At 42.0% G+C, this 15,630-nt stretch overlaps 1 protein-coding gene across 4 annotated transcripts in view; it reads left to right on the top strand.

The window, feature by feature from the left end:
- Window positions 1–6,300: 6,300 nt before the first annotated feature.
- TFDP2 (transcription factor Dp-2) overlaps window positions 6,301–15,630 on the top strand; it is a 163,283-nt gene continuing 153,953 nt past the window's right edge. For all 4 annotated transcript variants that reach the window (XM_045832102.1, XM_045832104.1, XM_045832103.1 and 1 more), the window contains exon 1: window positions 6,301–6,610. The gene's annotated coding sequence lies outside the window, so the exon portion shown is untranslated. The remainder of the gene's footprint in view (window positions 6,611–15,630) is intronic.

The raw sequence follows: 15,630 nt of genomic DNA, 5'->3' as shown, positions 1-15,630 counted from the left end.
TTGTTGTTTTTAATTTTATTTATTTTTATAGTGAGGGAAGGAAGGGAGAAAGAGAGGGGAAGAAACATCAGTGTATGAGAGAAACATCGATCAGTTGCCTCTGGCACCAGCCCATCTGGGGGCCTGGCCCACAAACCAGGCACGTGCCCTGACTGGGAATCAAACCAGCAGCCTTTTGGTGCACAGGCCCGCACTCAATCCACTAAGCCACACCAGCCAGGGCAGAATCTGTGTTTTAATAAGATTCCCCTGTAGTTCGTTTTTACATTTTTTATTTTGAAATAATTTTAGACCTACAGAAAAATTATAAAAATAGTACTCAGAAATTCCCCTTCATCCAGCTTCTCCTGATTGATCTCTTACACCACCACAATATAATTACTGAAACTAGGAAATCCACATTGATACAACAGTGTTAACTAATCTATAGACCTTATATAAATTTTGTTAGTTTTCCAACTAGTGGCCTTTTCCCGGTCTAGGTGTCAATCAGAATCCCAAATTGCTTTTAATTTTCACATCTCCTTAGTCTTCTCCAATCTGTGGCCATCCCTCAGTCTTCCTTTTATGACACTGGCACTTTAAAAGAATACTGGCAGTTCTCTGATAGAATGTCCCTCCATGTGGGTTGGCCTGACATCTTCATGTGATTAGGTTAAGGTTCTGAATTTTTGTGAGAAAACCAAAGAAGTGATGCTGTGGTCTTCTCCGTGCCTGTTGGAAAGACGCACCAGTATGTCTTCATGTTGATGATGTTAATGTCGAGCCTTTGATTCAGGTGGTGTCTGCTGGTTATTCCACCTTAAGGTCACTATTTTCTACTTTCTGGTTAATAATGAAGAGACATTTTTAGGCCATATAAATACCTTGTTTTCCATCACACTTTTACTCACTAGTTTTCGCATCCAAGGATGCTTCTTGCCTGCAGCAATCATTCCAGTATTATTTGCCTAATGATGGCGATTTTTTATTTCTATTCTTTCTTCACATTTATTCCCTGGAATTCTACTGCAAGGAAAAGCTGACTCTCTCTTCTCCTCCATTTATTATTCAATTATTTATATCAGAATTGGTCACCTCTCGCCCCACTTTACATCCTCTTGGCCCACCTCTTTATTCCAGTTGTTGCAGTAATCAGAAGCTCAGGTGACACCTGACAGCAGCTTCCCTTTCAATGGCTCCTGTTTTCTGAGCTGGAATTTCTCTGCCTCCCGCTTGGAATACTCATTGGAACCCACTCTGTCATTTTCACCCTTGTTCAGGCCTGGAAGTGCTACAGAGTTGATACCTGTGGTGTGACTTTAAGACAATGGGAAGGGGAACCAGTGTGTAAACGCAGCCTCTTCTATTGCTTGAGTGGCTGATACTGAGGTGTGCTCTTTGCAGCTCCTCAGAGTGTCTCCTGCACCAGGAAGCCTCAGCAGTCTTCAGCAGCGATCATTTCAGCAACATGTTTTTGGTTTAGCTTTCCCGCCTGCATGCTTCACTCTGTCTAGCACCTACTCTTGTTCATTGAAATCACTCTCCCAAGTGAACTACCTGCATGTAAGAAGTTGCCTCAGTCGCAGCGGGGAAGGAGAACAAGCAAAGATTGTGTAATTACCAGCTGTTAAATATTTTGATTCCCATCATCGTACATGACTAAGATCCTATAGAAACTTTCACATGTACAAAGGAGAGGTATACAAGAATATTCCTAACAAACAAAACTCAAACTTTACCAATAAGAGAATGGACTATGTGGATTTTGCTATTTTTACATCAGTGACAATAAATGAACCATATCCATCAAGATAGATGATACTTTCAAATAATACGTTGAGTGAAAAAATAATTTGCAGCCCTGGCCAGTGTTGCTCAGTTGGTTGGACATCATCCTGCAAACCTAAAGGTCGCGGGTTTGATTCCTCGGGTTTGATTCAGGGCACATGCCTAGGTTGCAGGTTTGTTCCCCAGTTGGGGTGCCTATGAAAGGCAACCAATCAATGTTTCTCCCCTACATTGATGTTTCTCTCCCCTTCTTTCTCCCTCTTTCTAACCCCTCTCTCCTTTCCTCTCTCTTTAAAAACAAGCAATGAAAAAAAAATAAAAAACTAATTTGCAGGTGAATAATAAAGTTTGAACCCAAATGTATGTAGTATAAAAACATGCAAAACTAGGCCTGGCGGGCGTAGCTCAGTGGATTGAGCACAGGCTGCGAACCAAAGCATCGCAGGTTTGATTCCCAGTCAGGGCACATGTTTGGGTTGCAGGCCACAGCCCCCAGCAACCACACATTGGTGTTTCTCTCTCTCTCTCTTTCTCCCTCCCTTCCCTCTCTAAAAATAAATGAATAAATAAAAATCTTAAAAAAACATGCAAAACTAAGCAATATATTGCTTGAAGTTACATACGTGTGTGTTAAAGTTATAAAGAAATCCAAGGAAATTATAATTTAAGACATGGTTGTCTGGGGAGGGAAAGGCAGAGAGGCATGTTGGGAAGAACACCCAGAGCCCCAGCGGCATTAGGATTCTATTTCTTAAGCTGGTACTTGAATGTTTATTCATTACTCATTCCATATACATTTCCTTTATGTTCTTAGGATAAATAAAATATTTTATCATAGAAAGGGTTTTAGATTTGACATTAAAAAGAGGTTGCTTTTATTAAGGGTGACTGTGAACCCCTTTCACAACCCTGACAAAGTCATTCCCACGATGAACTGAGGAGAAGGAGGGTCCCTTGCTGAGGAAGGTCCCAAGCGTTGATTCTTCTTTGCCCTACTGATGTGACTCAACTGCACACAGCAGGACTGTCTCTGGAAGACCAGGCCTTGATTATACACAGTTTTCTTTTTTTTTTTAAGATTTTATTTGTTTATTTTTAGAGAGGGAAGGGAGGGAGATAGAGAGAGAGAGAAACATCAATGTGCGGTTACTGGGGGTTATGGCCTGCAACCCAGGGATGTACCCTGGCTGGGAATCGAACCTGTGACACTTTGGTTCGCAGCCCGCACTCAATCCACTGAGCTATGCCAGCCAGGGCTTAGTTTTCTTTTTAAGTATTATTTCTTTCTTCAGTCACTGGATGAATTAGGTGTGAAAACTGGAGGCTTTTTTTTTCTGGATGAATTAGGTGTGAAAACTGCAGGCTTTTTTTTTAAAGTCACATATATAATTGTTTGGATAACTACAGATTGTTTTGTTTGTATGATAAAAAATGCCACTAACCATATGATTTCATTCATACATGACATATAAAACTAAAAGCAACAAACGAACAAACAAAACAAACACACATAGAAGAACTCATAGACACAGATGACAGCGTGGTGCTCAGCAGAGGGAAAGGGGGTGGGGGCAGTAAAGGGTAAAGGGGGTCAAACAAATGGTGACGGAAAGAGGTTTGACTTTGGGTGGTAAACACACAATGCAACACACCAATGATGTATTGTAGAATTTTACACTTGAAACCTACATAATTTTATTAATCAATGTCACCCCAATGAATTTAATTTAAAAAGTAAAAAAAAAAAATTCAAAGTGTGCCATTAAGTAAAGGTGCTAGTAAGGACCTTGTTACTCAGACTGTGGACAAGCAGCACCAGCACCAGTTGGAAGCTTGTTGGAAATGAGTCTGAACTTGAATAAGATCTCTAAGTAACTGCTGTGCACATTAAAGTTTGACAGGTGCAGGAATCCAACAGCTTCACCTACAGAGAGCAGCATTTGGGCCCAGCAGAGCAGCAGCACGTGGCAATCCCTCGGGTTTAACTACAACAGATCTTCATGGCCCTCTCTTTGTAGGCCTGCACAGTTACAAGCAGAGACTTTCTCCTCTCTCCAGCTGTGCTGGGCTGTGGCATTCTCATCCATTCAGTAAAAACTTACAGAACTTCTCATAAGCACTGAGGACAGTGAACAGGATGACCTGGCTCTGGATCTCAAGGAGCTTGCAGTCTCACAGGATACAGATACCAAATGAATAACTACAAGCTCGATGAATGTTAGAAAGGCAAACACGATTTAATGGGAAAAGAGCTGGTGATGGAGAGTCAGAGGATGCGTTTCTGGAGAAAGTGTTGTTTAAGCTCATGTAAAAGCACATGTCAGTGAGGTGTGGGTGAACTGGCAGATTGTTCCAAGCACAAAGAACACCACCCAAGAACAGAGTTCTTTGGACGTTTATGTTTGTATTTCCAATGCCTTGCACTGTTCTTGGCATACAATAAGTGTTTGCTGAATCAATAAGTGTTCTGTCGTGTTTCAAACATCTACTCTCTGGCACTGGAGATGGTGGGAGCTTTCTTTTTCTATTCAAAGGAAATAAGATCCCTTAATGGGGAAATAAGAAGGAAGAGAGAAAGCTGACTATTGTGCAAATTGCTAAATTGGAACTGTGAGTGGGAATGAAAAATTGATTTACATAAATTTTCCTCCCTGAAGCAACTTGACAATTTATTCTGTTCTGGAGTAGTTTCAGTTTTTTACTTCAAAACCAAGCTGTTTCTTATTCTAAAATTCTTGGCCTGCTGTGAAACTAACATTTAGTGTCTTTTGCAGCATGCTCTGATTAGGTCATGGAAATTCACAGCTAGATCAAACTGGAAAACATCTAAATCAAACACAGCTAGATTAAAATAAAAATTTGGAACTTTCACTGCCCATTTTACTTGGTGCATAGTGTTGGACGGTATTATAAAACATTGGCTTTTAAATCATTTTTTCAAAAGAAGTATCAAGTTATAATAATTGCCATCATTTATTGAACACTTATTACATGCATTACATAGCAAAATCCTCATGTTAACTCTAAGAGAATAAGCTGAGTGGAATGAAAATTGCCAAGTATTAGCAATTTCATATGGTTCAACTGAATATTATCTTCAGACTTTCACCTTAGAAACTTGTGAGAGGTCAGTTAATCCCTGATAGCCGTAGCCTTACTCCAATATTTAGTACTGAATTTTCTTTATAGACAAAGAGATTCTGAGAAAGTTATAGCTCCTTAATAACACCCCTTACCCCACTACCCTTATTGGCTCAAGTGCCGTGCCTACTTCTATTATGGTTGCTTACACTTGTACTCAGGTGGTTTACAATCCATCTCCCTTGCTAGATTGAGTTCCTTGAGGGTGGAGGTTTTGTCTGTCTTGCCCACTTATGTATCTTTGTCCCTCGAGTGCATGAACAGTAGTTGTTACCATAAAACCTTAACAAAATTTCTGTGGAAACTAAATAAATCCTATTGATTTGTGACTGGACAATGTAAGGTAATCAATCATTTTAGAATCAGTGGGAAAGTGCTGCATCTGGCATTCTTGAACTCCTAGGAACTATTTACATACAATGATGCAGGAATTGTCTCTCCACCCCACCCCAGAGAAAGGTCCAAAGGTGCTTTCTAAGACTCCCTCATCCCCTTTAGGTATTTACTTAAATGGTACCTTTTCTGCGCCTTCTCTGGGCACCCTATTTAACAGAAGCCATCCCTCAAACACCCTTTCTGCTTACATTTTTTTCCTATCAGGACGTATCATAGTTTCTATTTTACATATTTCTTTTGCATATTGTCTTTTCCACTCCACTAGAATGTAAGCTTACACAAGATTTTTCAGAGGCACAGAATTAGTAGACACGCATTTTAATATTGAACTAACAGACAGGTATTGGGGTTACGTGTCGCGATTTTTGGTTCAGCTTCCACGTGACATGGTAACTTGGCCTGGTTTGGATCTTACTTGCCTGTCTAAGAACCCACATCCCCAGTGAGTTCTAATCCATTTTTTGAATAATCACAGGATGCCCCACACGTGGTCTCACAGCCACTTGTTTCCGTTCCGTTTCTAGCTGCTCCCAGGGGGAGGCGCATCAAAGGCCTGGGGACCAAGAGGTAACCGCCTAGTTACCCTCTTTCAAAAGAGATGGGGTTTTCCTGTCTCGGGGCTTAGCGATGGGGGAGGATGGAAAAGTCAAGCCTGGGGGAAGGGAGAATGCAAAGGACTGGTCTATAAATTTTAGGCCTCGGGCCTGCAGCCCGCCTTGCAGGCGGCTGGGAGGCCAGGTGGCAGGGGCATTGCCGGGCACTCCTTGGGAATCTCCGCTGAACAAACCCAGGGTGCAGCACAATATCCCTTCACCTCACGGCCCCGCCCCTTCACCTCTGGGGCCCCCTCCTCTCTTTGGAAAGCCTGGAGGCGGGGTTTGTTTACTCCTTGCACGCACTGCCTACTCGGCCAATCCGCGGGGGCGAAGCGCCTTACGTTATTCATTCTCGGGCCAATCGGTTCTCATTGTGCTGCTCCACCGCCAAAGCTCGCGCCCGGGAAGCGGGACAGTGGCTGGGCCGGGTGCGGGCGGACGGAGCCGCTTGCGATTTCGCCTGGGGCGGCTGCCACTGCTCAGCGCCGGCCGGGCCCCGACCCTTCCTCTTTGGGCAGCGTCGAGGGCGCACACACAGTCGGTGTCCTGGGGCCTCGAACTCCAGGGCCTTGACTGGACAGGCCGCGAATCTCCGACCCCTGCCCCGCGAGTGAGTCCGCCCGGACCGGGCCACCGCCAAGCACGGGTGCCCCAGGCTCGGAAGAACAGCGCTGCCTGCCCACCTGGTCTTCTGCAGCCTTGTGGGGGTAAGGTCTGGGGGAGAGGGCGCGGGCACTGGTGCTGAGGGCCTTTAGACCCTCCTAGGCAAATTTCCCTCCCTGCGCCTGGGGGGGAGGGGGCCCTTGTCACCCCGAGTCATATCTGTTTATAGCCACGCATCCTTCCAGACCTGGCCAAGTAACCCTTGATTGTGTAGAGGAAAGCATTCCCCCCCCCCCCCCAACACACACACACTGCACTTTGCGGGGAGGCAACGTCCCTGAGTCAACCTCGTGCAGAAGAGGAAAGGCTAGCTGCTTTCAACTCTCCCTGTCTCTTCATGGGGGAAGGATGGCTTCTAAGTCTTGTTTTCTGTCTTTTCTTCCTTTCAAGATCCACACATCTCCATCTGTCTCTGCTAGATGTTTTTCAGAGTTACAAAGCTTTGTGCTCTTGGAAGAATCTCATAACCTCCATAAAGGAACTTTGCTCTAAGTCTAGGCTCACTTTTTTGGGCCTAGACTCCTGTGAGAAATTCCAGAGAGCCTGTCCCCTCTCCACAGAAAATACAAAGGTTTTTGTAAGCTCTCGCAGAGAGACAGTTTAGCTAAGTGGATGAGCGCTCAGCCAGCCTGTGTTACCTTGCATTGTGTGTGGTCTCAGTTTCTGCATCTGTAAAATAGTAGTATCTGCCCATTCGGGCTGTTATGAGGAGTAATGGACAAATCTGTGGGAAGCATGTGGAGCAAAGCTCACAGCATATTTAACTGCCATGCATCAGTTCGGCATTTTTTTCATTGACTACCGTGAATGCTGGTTAAGGAAAGTTCCTTGTATTGTTTGTCTTTTCTCTTGAAACAGTTAACAGGCTCATCCCTTTCCATATTTGCTGCTGAAGCTCTCTTTAAGCATTTGAATACTTTTCTCTTCCTCATTCTATCTCAGAGGGCTCAGAGTCCCAATCCTACATATTTGCTCTCTTTTTAGTCAATAGCTCATTCTCTTCCTTTCCCCTTCTCCCCTAAACTATAGTGTTGGGTTTTTTTTTTCATTTGACTTCTACAGTCTAGTATTTCATGGACCACTTTTCTCTGAATGTCTTGAAATCATCTTCACTTGATAAATATAGCTGAAGTTATTCATCTGTTCTCTACATGGTGTAATCATGAACTGTCTGTTCAAAATTAAATATAAAATAATTCAGCTGAAAGGAATTCACCATCACCAAACCATTATTATACAAAATGTTAAAGGGACTTACTTAAAAAAAAAAAGATAAAAATATGAACAGTAAAATGGCAATAAATACATATCTATCAACAATATGAATATATATGTATCAAGCAAACAAGAAGAACAGAGATAGAATCATAGATATGGAGAACTTTTTGAAGGTTGCCAGATGGGAAGGGTTGTGGGGGAATGGGTGAAGAATTGAGAGGGTTAAGAAGTACAAATAGGTAGTTATAGAATAGCCATGGGGATGTAAAGTACAGTATAGGAAACGGAGTAGTCAGAGAACTTTTACTCATGACCCATGTACATGAACAATGGTGAAGGTATTGCCTAGGGAGTGGGGGTTGCTGGGCGGAGGGAAGCAAAGGAGGAAAGTTTGGGACAGCTGTAATAGCATAATCAATAAAAAAATAAAATAAAATAATTTAGTTGGTCTGATAGTGCATGTTGCTTTTCCATTTCATTGGTTAGCCTATAATTTAGCTAAATGTTTATCACTATCCTATGACTAGAATAAACTTTTAATAGCAGTGTCCACTTTGAAGTAGCACCAAAGGGAAAAATCAAATGTGTAGAACCTGGATTCTCTCAGGCTTGTGCTCTGGCTCCCGATGCATGTGATTTGTTGGAACATCTTGTGCCTGGATCTTGAGTCTGGTGTAAGGGCACGCACGGCATCTGCAGTGCTGTTCTGGCAGGACAGTTGCAGTTTCAGCAGTGTGGCATTTATGTTTGTTAATAAAGGCACAATAATTATTCAACTCTTAACTTTTTAGTTCTCTTTATTTCTAGTGGTTTAAGAGAGGAAATGGATTTTTCAAGCAATGATAATACTTTATGACCATTTTGTGGTAATGTAACTTTCCTTTCGTGTAACTGTAGTTTACTGGCACCTTCAAGTTTTTCCTTTGTAGCCAAAATTCTTAGCTGTCTGAGCTATGTCCTCTCAATATAACTTGAGCTTGACTGTACAGATATGTTTATTATTTTTTTATAAATGCTGAAACCATGCAAAGCAATCTTTTTTTATAAAGATTTTTAAAATTTATTTTTAGAGAGAGGGGAAGGGAGGGAGAAGGAAAGAAACATCAGTGGGTGGTTGCCTCTCATACACCCCCTACTAGGGACCTGGCCTGCAACCTGGGCATGTGCCCTGACTGGAAGTCCAACCAACCAGTGACCCTTTGGTTCACAGGCTAGCACTCATCCACTGAGCCACAGGCACCAGTCAGGGCACCAGATATGTTTATTCTTAATGTGGAAAGTATTTGTAGATAAAAATTATACATTAAAATATGCCCTAAGGAGTCAAAGATTGCTTTTTATAATTAGGAATTGAAATGTGAATATTTATTTGCTTTTTTTTTAACTTTATAGAAAAGACTGACTTTGTTTTCTTGCTGTTGATAATTACATGGGTTATTTATATTTACATAGTACCTCACCATTTTAAAGTCCTTTTAGATATATGAAAATTTTTAGAATGTGATGAGGCAATGGACTAAGCCAAAATTAAATTCAAAGGTAGTAAATTAGAACCTAAGTATTCTGACTTCTAGCCCATTGTTTCTTGGTCTGTCTTTCTTAACAGTTAACCAGGAACGACAGGTGGAAAGGGAGAATTTAAGATGAAGTTTTAAAAACGGAGGAGGGAAATTTCTAATTTGGACATTAAATATTAGATATTGAATAGTATATTAGCATTTTTTATCTTTAAATGTAAACATTTCTTTTAAAGGTTGAATAATAAGCCCTAGTATTTTGAATTTACTCGTAGTTTATATTGTCGCTTGGCAAACTTGACTTTTTTTGACTTTGTCATATTTAAACTGTTCCTGCAATATGTATCATCATGAATCTCAGAAGAAACTAGAAAGCATAGAGTTGAGAATATTTTTAGATCACAGAATTTTAAGGTGCATGAAATTTTAAAGATTATTATTACAATATTATTTTGAGAGTTGGGAGCAAGTTTTATTTAGGTAGAGAAAAAGAACAGGCCAGGACTTGGGGTCCTAGGGGTGACAGGATCAGGGGCAAGCCTGGGGCAGACCGCTGCTCCCCGCTGCTCCCTGCTGCTCCCCAGACGCAGTTTCTCACAGGGCACCACTGAGAAAGCAGCACATAGTACACGTTCAAGTGGATGTGTGCGAACTTGCGAGTGAATTGCTAAGGATTATTGAATATCCTTGTCTTTTTATCCTTTACCTTTCCATTTTACTCTGGGGTACTTGACTCTAGAGGTGGAGCATGAGTAGATTTAAAAGTAGACTTTGCACCCGTGCAAATTTAATGCAAAATTATATGTGTCTGCATATTTTTTTCTGGAGAGAAGATTAATAGTCTCATGCTTCCTAAGGTGAAGATTTTTGGACAATTCTGATCTTTATAAAATTATGTCTTTTAGCTTGCTTTGGCGGCATATAGACTAAAATTATTCCTTTTACCAAACTACAAGTTATATTTTCATTTGTTCTAGTACTCTCCTCTGTATGTGTGCTTTCAGATATTTGAAGATACTTATATTCTACTGATTGTTTTCTTCTCTAGGCATAACCTTCTCAGTCTTTAACTTCCAATAATTTTGTTTTGATTAAGTGTGGTTCCCAAAATTAGGTACTAACCTATAGAGAAAATTTTAAAGCATGCACTTTCAGATTAAGAGCAGACTCTCCCTAGCCTGGTGGCTCAGCTGGTTGGAGCATCATCCCATACCCCAAATGGTTGCAGGTTTGATCCCTGGTCAGGGCACATAGTTAGGTTGCGGTTTCAGGGCATGTACCTAGGTTCTGGTTTTGATCCCTGGTTAGGGCACCTGTGGGAGGCAACTGATCGATATTCCTCTCTCTCTCTTTCCCCCACTTCCTCTCTCTCTCAAATCAATAAACAGCCTTGATGAGTGTAGTTCAGTGGATTGAGTGCTGGCCTGTGAACTGAAAGGTCACCAGTTCGATTCCCAGTCAGGGCATATGCCTGGGTTGTGGGCCAGGTCCCCAGCTGGGGGCGTGCAAGAGGCAACCAATCAATGTATCTTACACATTGGTGTTTCTTTCTCTAAAAATAAATGAAATCCTAAAAAACTAAAATAAAATAAAATCTATAAACATATCTTGGGTAAATATTTTAAAAAACTTTTAAAATAAAGATTGAGTAGACTTGCTAGTATGAACTAAAAGGGGGTCTGTGGAAGGTAACCTCACAGAGTGATCTGACCTTTGACTCCTAACTGGGCAGGTCATGGTGGGTAGTCATGCCCCAGACCTGTAACTTCTTTAGTGAAAAATTTTTTGCCAGTTCTGTCCATTGTTGTTGTGCATCTAGGTCAACACACCTTTGAAATGCCAGAAATAATGCTCCTAGAAGGGGATATGAATCCTCAAGAGAGCATATAATCTTACCTGTCCTATAATCCTATCCCTGCCTTGCTTTCTCCCACCAGCATGTAATCTTCCTTACATTCCCTCCTTAAGTTCAAATGCATAAAAGAAGCCTCAAAATTGTTACTCTCTGGATCATCTGAGATCTTCTCCCCCGGCATATGTTGTCAGTTTGGCTCAAATGAGCTCATGAAAATTCTCTACATGTTTGGATGTTTTTACGTCAATACTTCTTTGCAACTACATCACACTATTAACTCATAATAATGTCCTAGTTGAGGAGAACTATGGGACTATCCTACTTGGTTTTAAATTCTGACTCTAGTTTATTAGCTGGGTGACCTTGAATAAATTAAGTACCCATTTTGGGCCTCAGATTTCTCATCTGCAAAATGGGGTTTTTAATAACACCTGTCTCACATGGTTGTTAAAAGAATAAATGAGCACTTTCATGTAAAGCATTTAGAATAGTCCCTGACATTTAAGTGCTATGTGTGTTACCTTTTATTATCAATTTTATAATCAGCTAAAATTCTTGTGTTGTTTTGTCCATGCTCTTTCAATTTTTAACTCATGCTTTACCAATTCTTTAATAGAGTTTTTTTGGTAGGACTTTACATTTATCTGTATTAAATTTTATTATATCAGATTGGTTCTGATCTGTTGACTTTGTTGAGGTAAAACTGTCCAAATCTGTAGAGAATTTTTATAATAATTTATTTGAGCCAAACAGAGGATAAGTCTAGAAGCAAGATCTCAAGACATAGGAAAAGACTTCCCAGAGTGGCCATTTGCAGCTTCTTTTATGATTTTGGAACTAAGGAGGGAAGGAAGGGAAGATTCCATGAGGGTGGCAGAAAGCATGGTGAGGATTAGATTACAAGATAGTTAAAAAGATTATGTGCTTTCTTGAGGGTGGTTCTTCGAAGGATATGAAAACAGGCATTTCAAAAATGTATTAACCTCCAGGCACAGAAGCAAGGAACAGGTCTTGCTTAAGTCAGAGATAAACTTTTTACTAAAAAGGTTACATGCCTGAGAGGTGACTACTTACCAAGACCTGCCCATTTTGGAATTTGTGGTCAGATCACCTTCTGAGGTAACTTGCCATAGAAACCCTTTTTCTCAACTTAAAAACAAAATCCTGATTTGGTCATTCAATAAATAGGCTTATTTATTTGTCCATAGATTTAATAAACTACAAGTTTGATAATGCTGACATTGTCTTCATGCAAATCTATCAAAATGTTAACTAGGCAGGATTAAGAGCTAGAGACCTCTTTTAACATGGATAAAAAACAAAAACAACAACAACAAAAAACAACTCACTCTGCCTGGTGTGTCTCAGTACTGGTCTGCAAACCAAAAGGTCACTGGTTCGATTCCTAGTCAGGACACATGCTTGGGTTGCGGGCCAGGTCCCCAGTTGGGGCTGTGCAGAAGGCAACTGATTGATTTATCTCTCACACATCGATGTTTCTCTCATCCTCTTCCTCCCTTCCTTTCTATCTCTCTAAAAACAAATACATAAAATCTGTAATTAAAAAAAAAGCACTTGAAGGTAGTGAGTAAACATGGCTTGCCTCCTCACACAACCACATCAGAATTGTGATTAAACTATAGAACAGCCATCATTCGGAACCATCAGAAATCAAGCTGAATGGAAGTCCTACAACTACAAAATTCAAGAAGAAGCTACATTGAGACTGGTGGGAGTGGTGCAGACACAGAATATGCTGGTCCCACATCCATGTGTGGCAGATAAAAATTGGGGGGATATCTCAGGAGTGAAGGGTCCCAGCCCCATACCAGGACCCCCAGCCCACAGTTCCAGTCTCAGGAAGAGAAGTCACCATAACTTCTAGCTGTAAAATCCAGCGAGGATTGAGACCATGAAAGACAGAAACTGCTGGATTCCCCAGCAGTTCCTCTCTTAAAGGGCCCATGAAAAACTTACACAGACTCAGTCCCTCTGAGCTTCATTATGGGGGTAGCACCTTGAAAGGCACCAGATATGCATAGAATAACTGAATTGTCTGGCATCAGGGTGAGAGTTGGGAGGCAGCTTTCCCCCAGACAGAAATGCTGGTAGAGGCCATTGTTTCCTTTCTGAGCCCTCCCTGCACAAAGCCACAGAGCCTACGGGGGGGGGGGGGGCGCCAAGTCTGAGACTCTATGAACTGGACTCACACTCTTTGCCCCACCCTGGTGATTCCCTGGTGAGGCTCTGCCCCACCCAACTTTCAGGTTCACCCAAGCTGTTTCTAGTTGCTTTCCCAAATGAATGACCTGTCTTAGCCCATGCTTCAGATTTTCCTAAATTCTCTCAAGCAGATCTGACTTCAGTGAGCCCTGTACCTCTCACTAAGTCATCCCAGGCCTGGCACTAGCAATAGCCAGCCTTGGTTTACTTTCAGGGGTGTCCAACCTGTGGCCCAAGATGGCCATGAATGCGACCCAATACAAAATCATAAATTTACTTAAAACCTTTTATTTTTACTCATCAATTTTCCTTAGTGTTTGTGTATTTAATGTGTGGCCCATGACAACTGTTCTTCTTCCAATGTGGCCCAAAGGTGCCAAAAGTTTGGACATAGCATGGTACAGCATGACCTCACCTGGGCACCTCCAAGCCCAGCACAATTAGCAGCCATCTACCGATCACTTTGTAGCTAATGCTGTGTGACCCCAGGCAGAACACATCTGGTAGCTGACCTTGGACGGGCCAACAAGCAATCAAGGCACAAACACAACAGGGGAGTGAACGTAGTTCACACAAAGGGGTGCACCACAAGAACCTAGCTTGGGTGATAGGGGAGGCTGTGCCACTGGACCCCACAGGACACCTATTACATCAGGCCACTCTAACAAGCATGGAGGCACAGCAGCTCTACCTGATACATCAAACACAGGGAGGCTGCCAAAATGAGGACACAAAGAAACACAGCCCAGATGACATAACTAAACAAAACTCCAGAAAAAGAACTAAACAAAATGTAGACAAGCATGTTACTAGATGCAGAGTTCAAAACAGTTTATAAGGATGCTCAAGGAGACTTTCAGACAAGATGGAGGCATAGATAGACACACTGTGCCTCCTCGAACAACCAAAAGAAGAATGACAATAACAAATTTAAAAACAAAAAGTAACCAGAACTGACAGAAAATTGAACTGTAGGGAAGTCCGACAACCAAGGAGTTAAAGAAGAAACATTCATCCAGACTGGTAGGATGGGTGGAGATGGGCAGTGCGGCAGAGAGGACTCGTGGCAAGGTGGCGGCTAGAGGACGGGGCGGGCAAGGTGGTGGCTGGAAGAGCAGGCAGTCGCACATTTGAGTGTACATAGGCCGGGAGGAACAACTGGGGAGGGAGACACATCACACAACCCAGGGTCTCAGTGTGGGGAAATAAAGCCTCAAAGCTTGACTGAAAACACCTGTGGGGGTTGAGGCAGCAGTGGGAAAAACTCCCAGCCTCATAGGAGAGTTCATTGGAGAGACCCACAGGGTCCTAGAACGTACACAAAACCACCCACCTGGGAATCAGCACCGGAAGGGCCCAGTTTGCTTGGGGGTAGTGGTGGGAGTGACTGAAAGCCAGCGGAGAGCAGAGCAAGCAGCATCATTACCTCTCTGACTGCTTCTCCACATATAGCTCCACAATGCAGGGATCAGTTGCCCCACCCTGGCAAATAACTAAGGCTCCGCCCCTTACTACGTAACAGGCGGTGGAGACCAAAAAAAAAAAAAAAAGGCCCAAATGAAAGAACAGACCAAAACTCCAGAAAAACTATAACTAAGCAATGAAGAGATAGCCAGCCTATCAGATGCACAGTTCAAAATACTGGTAATCAGGATGCTCACAGAATTGATTGAGTATGGTCGCAAAATAGAGAAAAAAAATGAAGTCTATGAAAAGTGAAATAAAGGGAAATATACAGGGAACCAAGAGTGACAGGTAAGAAACTGGGACTCACATCAATGGTTTGGTGTTAATGAACCAGATGGACCAGATGGAAGAAATCAACATTCAACCAGAACAGAATGAAGAAACAGGAATTCAAAAACTGAGGAGAGGCTAAGGAACCTCTGGGACAACTTCAAATGTTCCAACATCTGAATCATAGGGGTACCAGAAGGAGAAGAGGAAGAGCAAGAAATTGAAAACCTACTTGAAAAAATAATGGAGAACTTCCCCAATCTGGCAAAGGAAATAGACATTCAGGAAGTTCAGGAAGCTCAGAGAGTCCCTCTAAAGAAGTTGGACCCAAGGAAGCACACACCGAGGCACATCATAATGACATTATGCAAGATTAAAGATAGGGAAAGAATCTTAAAAGCAGTAAGAGAAAAGGAGACAATTACCTACAAAGGAGTTCCCATTGGACTATCAATTGATTTCTCAGAAGAGACCTTGCAGGCAAAAAGTATTCAAAGCTATGAAAGACAAGGAC

The sequence above is a fragment of the Phyllostomus hastatus genome, unplaced genomic scaffold, assembly GCF_019186645.2.
Source record: "Phyllostomus hastatus isolate PE091 unplaced genomic scaffold, TTU_PhHast_1.1 phas_contig_16, whole genome shotgun sequence".
In the NCBI taxonomy this organism is placed as follows: Eukaryota; Metazoa; Chordata; class Mammalia; order Chiroptera; family Phyllostomidae; genus Phyllostomus; species Phyllostomus hastatus.
The sequence above is the reverse complement of the archived record's forward strand: the minus strand, read 5'-3'. Positions and strand labels throughout refer to the sequence as shown.